The sequence below is a fragment of the Dermacentor silvarum genome, chromosome 6 (genome assembly GCF_013339745.2).
Source record: "Dermacentor silvarum isolate Dsil-2018 chromosome 6, BIME_Dsil_1.4, whole genome shotgun sequence".
NCBI lineage: Eukaryota > Metazoa > Arthropoda > Arachnida > Ixodida > Ixodidae > Dermacentor > Dermacentor silvarum.
In genome coordinates, this window is record NC_051159.1 from 100,194,100 (window position 1) to 100,200,730 (window position 6,631).

Here is a 6,631-nt window from a genome sequence, read left to right on the forward strand (position 1 = left end):
TCCACGCGTTGAAGCTTTCAAGCCGGGCGCGCGCCGCCGCCGCCGCCGCCGCCGCCGCCGGCGACTGCTGCTGCGCAGAGGACTTTCAACATGGCTCTGACGCAGAAAAAAAAAGAACATATAAAGAAGTGAAAAGCGCGCGCTATCATTGTCCAATCGGAGATACAGGAGAGAGAGAAGCGGCGTTTATCAAAGGATGGCGGTACTTTTCTTATATAGGGACTTTAGCGCACACACCGTCGCGGTGTCTCGATCGTTGTTTCGGTTACCTTAAGTTCGACTGCAGCGACTTGATTGTTGGAACAGCTGTTTAAATTACCCGCTCGCCCTTGAAATACGCAGAACACAATTCTGTTTTTGTTTTTTTTCTCGGCACTGGGCCGTGCCCGGCTGTAGTGCAACGCCGGAACGACCCGTGGCACCGTGAAGGCAAGCCCCGTACACGGCGCCGCTTTCCAAAAATAAAGTTGATATCATAGACCCATCATAGGGCCATACCAGATATTAAGCTGATAAGAACAGATACTACACAAAGGGACATTTTATTTAACAGAAACACTTGTAACAACACAAACACTGACGTTTACAGCATCACATAGTATTGACTCGCTATATAATATTAGTCATACAAAATACTATTTTTTTTTTCATAGGACGCATCGATGACATAGGTGAAGTGTGATTTCACATGCAATATATACGACCTCAGTTACATTTTATTTTTCAGAATGGGACAATGTTCATCTCTAGTTTGCCTTTTCTTTCAAAAATCAAACGAGTGTGCCACTTCTTCAGAAAACTTTGTTCTTTGTCCGTGTTGGTGTGAGTGTTTAGCGTTTTCCAAACATGAATTCTCACTTTTCTGACTATGGGAAATGTCGCCCTTACAGGTTTCCGCGTGCCTTCGGCGAGATTCCTTCTCTTCCATATGTACATCATTACTATGATACTCATTAACTTGTGTATTTGTGTTTGTCTTGCTGGTTTTCTTTGTTATGTCTATGTGCAACAGTGTCTTGGCAAGTTTCCATGTGGCTTTCGCTGCATGGCACTTGAAGAGTGCATGTTCTTGTGTTTAAATTTCTTTGCAGTTGGGGCACTTGTCGTGTGGGACTACGCCCCAAGCTGCAAGTCTTTGTCGTGTCGGCAAGATTTTCCATTTCCTGCACCACTCGGTATTTAATTTCGGTTGTTGCTTTCATTTTGGCTATATGTGTCCATATTTCTTTCCTTGTGTTTCCATTTTCTTCTGTTAGTTCACGAATGGCGAATTCTTCGCTGAATGTTGTAACTGGTGTTTTCATGAGATCTAGCTGTGGTGTTTCTTGTATTATTGTTCTTTTGACTCCTGTGACTGTTCGATAAAAAGGTGATGGTTGTTCTGCGGTCGGTTCGTGGTATGTATCTGAAAAGAAAGTTTGCTTTAGAGTACTTAACCAGTATATCATTAGATTTCTTCCGGGATACGTGTTATTGTCAGCTAATGTTTGTGTGGTTTTCGTACTAATTACACGGGATATTAAGGAAATGTTAGGTAAGCTTAGCCCGCCTCTGCTTTCGGGTAGTTGAAGAATGCGTTTTTGGATTGGTGGTTTTTTTTTATTCCATAAAACGCTTAATATCATTTTCGTTAGTTTAGCGGCTGTCTTTTTTGGCATCATGGCTACTTTATCTACATAAAATGCATATGCGCATGCTTTGGTCTTAATAATTTCGATGCGTCCTTTAAGTGACAGGTCATATCTTTCCGCTTCCGTGATAACTTTCTCGGATTTCTTTATCGCTTCTGTCCAGGCTGTGGGAGCTATTCCGTTTGAATTGAAAGCTATTCCAAGCACTTTAATCGTGTCTAAAAGTTGTGTGTGTGCTGGCAGTTTTTTGTCGGGGAACCGAAAAGTAGGGCTTTAGTTTTTGTTGCGTTTAATTGGGCGCCTGATATTTGTGAATATTCAAAGAAAGTTTGTCCGAATGTACATAAGCTGCTGGTGTCTCTGATAAATAATGCTATGTCGTCTGCGTAAGCGGCTATTTTGACCGCCTCTTGCCCTATCATGGGAAAACCTCTGATTTTCTTTGAGTTAGCTACTTTTCTTAAAAGGGGGTCCAAGGACAAAACTAATAAAGGTGCTGACAGGGCTCACCCTTGTCTCCCGCCTCGTGTTATGGAGATTGCTGGTGTGAGCTCTCCATTTATTATTATTTTGCTTTTAACTTCTGTGCACGGTGTTTTTATATATTCTATGAAATCGTTGGGTAGGCCGAAAGCTCCTAAAGTCTTCGTGAGGTTTATAACAATATAGACCCTTCTGATGGCGATCCCGTGGGCGCCGCCATGTTTGATCGCGTGGTGTGACATGTCCATTGCTTGCCTCAGCTGCCTCCGTGTTTACATTGCATGCGCATGATGCCACTGCGGCTCCGCAAACTTCTATTTCGATGGATATCCTAGACGGTGACTGTGTGGATGACACGAAGCTTTGGCCATAGCTTCAGATGACATGTAAGTACTTTCAGAGCTCAGTACGCCTTGCCCAAACGATGCGAGCACCCTATACGGTGCTTGTACTAAAAGTGGGGCTAGAAATGCATTCCAATTGTTCGAACTTTCCGCTTACGAAGTAAATCAGGATAAGTCTGTTTAGTTTTCTTTCTTTATTTGGCAAACACTTTGAAGCAGTGGCTTGTCATGTTTCCGACTCAGTAATGTTCTTCGGTACGGTAACTATTCAATTGTTTATTTTCTGCTTAATCACTCGCAGTTGTGCTAAGTTGCGATATATTTGTTCTTGCTGCGCTCACGACTTGGAACGTAAATGTTCCGTACTTTGTGATAGCATAACATGTAGGAAATACGTATTATCGCTAGTCCCTTGCTTACGCTGTGGACCGTCACGAAACGTTCAGTTTCGAACATTCGTGTGTTGTCGGTGTAGTCGCCGTCACTATGTGTTTCGGCGCATTGATTCAAGTGCGCGCCCATTCACTTATTGTTGATACGTTGGTGATACAATAGGCGTAAGTTTGCGTTTGAGTAGGGCGGGTGGATCTGTGTAGATAACGTGCAGGAAACTTGCTACGCGAGTAAGTGGAACAACTCCCTCTTGAAACGAGCGGTACTCACTTTTACTTGCCGACGTTCCGGGGTTAAGTCATTTCGTTGGAGGTTAGCGATACAGCGCTGGCGGATGAGTGGATTTTTTTATCTTCAAAGAAAGCAGGGGAACGCGAAGGGCTGGCAACACAGGCGGTCCTTATTTGGCAGCGACCGCATAGATTCATTCCATTTCTTAATAAGCCCGTTACTATTTTTGCAGCCAACTACCGCACACGTGTTCCCTTTATCGTTCCACATTTTGCAGCATGAATTAAGCACAGTTCGTTAAGGCCGGTCCACACGACGGACGAAGTCCGCGGGCCGATAGGTCCCGTGATGCGACGTCACGGTCCGCCGCGGTCCGGTTCGGCGCAGAGCACATCCACACGGCGGACCGCCATAGCAGAGGACAGAGCGGACCAACCAGCTACACTCTGGGCCACACTGCTCTACTGCTCTACGAGGGATACGAATAAAAAACCCAACATTACGCCAAGAGGACATGGTGTTGGAAAAATAGCTGCTTCACGCACGTGTAGGCGAGAGGCGGAAGGGCGGATGTGAAACGACTGACTTTTGCTCAGTCGAAAACTTTGGATTTGGCTGAAGACACTGTATTGCCAGACAACATTAGTTCGCTACGATAAAATCGCTGCGGTCTGCATGCGGTCCGCCGCTAAAACTGAACAGGGAAAAGGCTCGGCGAATTGTTGGACGGCGAGGTCCGCGGTCTTGTGCGGACCAACGGCGGTCCGCACGAACTGGACGTCCTATCACGTGATGCACAGACCACGGTCCAAAAGAGCGATTTGGTCCAACGTGTAGATCGGCCTTTAGCCAACACCCAGTTTTATTTCCGACAGGTGATCGCACTGTAGCAGGGCACAAGCCGTTATGGTTTCGTATTCGTGCGCTTTCGATGAGGCAACGTGCGGCGCGCTGCCGAAAGCGCCATCTCGTTCCTCTGTTCGCCGCGAGATCTATGAGTGGCGCCCTCTAGCGTGTGACGTTAATGGGGGGACTCCCCTGCCGTGCCGCGCGCGCGCTCGCAACAAGGCAGCTCGACGCTGTCGGCCATCCTGCTCTACTCGAGTTGTTGAAAGGCGAGTCGCAGTTCTTTTTTACCTGTATGTACGGAATGTTCCAGGATACTATTTCCTGCGAAATCTAGCCGAGTAGTCATCGCCACGTTCAGTGTGGATTGCTGCTGGCATCGTCTGCTTGTCATCAGTGTGTATAGGCGCGTGTACAGCGTTGGCTTCTCGCCATTGCTGTTTAGTTTTCATGGCGCACTCACAGCGATTTCTCGGCCCGTTCTTGAAGAAGAAGAATTTTATTTATTCACTCACGAAAATGAAAGCACAGTAACAAGATATACAGAAGGAGGTCCCAAAGTTCAAGGCTGTAAGGGGACCTCTTGTTCTAATTAAAAATAACAAAACAAATTAGGTTAGAGCAAATTACAATGAACTGCGAGATTTGGCCTTCAGCTACGGTGCCGCTGTAGCAGACGACGCGAAGCACCTCCCCTGGGGGTGCGGGGAGTTCTCGTGTGATGAAAATACGTCGCTGCACAAACAAAACATTGCTAGAAACGTTTCGTAATTGGCCTGCACCTTAGGTGGTGACCAGCGATATGCATTTGTTAGATGTAGTTCGTGTTGTTGTGAATTCTTTCCCCGATTAGTTAGCGCCAGCTGTAATTTTCTCGTACGCCGTATAATTTTTTTCAGACGGAATGCACACTTATAGATTCCGCTACGACAAGTAGTTTCGAAATTCTAAACGTTCGGTATGTAACCAAGTCAGCATTGCTAAATCTTGTTACGGCTAGACAAGAACTATGTTTGACTTTTTCGAGACAAGTAATGCGTTTATATAGGATTGCGGCCAAAAAGTTCGCACATCGTGTATACGCCTTTCTCTCTCTCTCTCTTTTTTTGTTCACGGGAAAGTATTCGCTCTCGTCTGGTCTTGCCGAAACTACAAATTCACTTATTTATTCCGAGGAACGTCGCGATTCGTTTCCGGCATTCAATTTCAATGGTCGTATACGCGAGTAAGAAGAAATACTGTGCCGTGAAAATGGATGGTTAAGGCGATTTCTGCCCAACCAGTTGTTTTTAAGTTACTTACTATATTTATGAGTAATGTAGCGCAATCCGAGTGAAACGGCGCCGAAGCAAAGATGAATAAGTGGATTTGCGAGGACGGCAACGCCCAATAGATAATTCGTGCTGAAGGAGCACGCGCTGGCATTCGCGCTGTCGAAAAATGGTAATTGTCACTTGTCAGGACACAAACATTATACGTTCAACTATAGGACGTAAAAGAAATAACAGCTAAATGCCGGCACATGGAATGTGGTAAATGGGCCGAATGAAGCTTTCTCTTGAGGGTATGCGATATATGTCGCAGTTTCGTCAAGAGCACGCATAAGTTCTTTCAGACACGTTTACATTGCCGAATCCGGCCTGATTCGCCGTGTCATCCGAAAGATGCACGGTGGCGAATTATCACCTCCGACAGGGCTTCCAGTAAAGACGGGGCAAGTGTGCTGTTTGGCCGATGTGGTGTTTGGATGACTTGAACAGGACCCTCGTGCTTTTTAAGGTAGCTGGGGAATCCATCTTTCCCTCCTGCATATTTTTCACTTGCCATAACAAGTTATACTGTTATACTCAGGTTTTGCACTAATTCGTTAAGTATACATTCATTGGTCAGTTCATGACAAGCGGCCATACAGGTGGGTGCACCTCAAAAAGCGCAGTAGCGCTTTTGTGGCTTTGCGCATCACCGCCACACGAAGCCACGGTCCCAGGATTTTATCTTCCGTAAATTGCGTATTTCTGCTTGTCATTGTGCGTGCGCGTGTCCGTGCAAAGTGTGAACTTCTCTCCTCTTTCTCCTGTTTCAGTCCTATTTCGCCCTTCCCCAGTGCAGAGTATAACTAACCGGGCTAAGTCTGGTTAACCTCGATCCCTGCCTTTTCCTTATGACTTCTCTCTCTTTCATGAAGGGCATATTGTCTGAAGCCTGCTGTGTGTCATATGTGCTTCCAAGATGTGTAATCACGCAAGAACTCTCGTGCAATAAGAAATTCCACTTGTCTTTTTTTTTCTTTGTTGTTCAATAAATTGCATACAAATGGGAATGTAGGCGACGTTGCATGGAGCCGGCTATCTTAAGGCAAAGTTAATTGAAACTACACACTTTCCTATAGATACCACACACACATACCACAAGCCAGTGGCGCACCGACGGAGGGGGGGATTCGGGGGTTGGAACCCCCCCCCCCCCTGAGGCCGACTTAACCCCCCCCCCCTTTTGTTTAACCCCTTTTCTTTCCTTACGCATTTGGGTATTGCAACTAAGATGTAAGACGCGCAATCGTCTCCACACTCGCAAAAAGCGCATTTTTTGACAATTTCCCGTGAAGCAATCGAAATTAGTGCTGTTAACCCTTCCCCCCCCCCCCCCCCACCCCCCCTGGCAGAGATCCTGGGTGCGCTACTGCCACAAGCATACAAGAATATC

At 46.2% G+C, this 6,631-nt stretch overlaps 1 non-coding gene across 1 annotated transcript; it reads right to left on the reverse strand.

Moving 5' to 3' along the window:
• Positions 1 to 370: 370 nt before the first annotated feature.
• On the reverse strand, positions 371 to 557 carry LOC119457157 (U2 spliceosomal RNA). The gene has a single exon (XR_005193173.1). It is a non-coding gene; the product is annotated as a U2 spliceosomal RNA (small nuclear RNA).
• Positions 558 to 6,631: the final 6,074 nt, after the last annotated feature.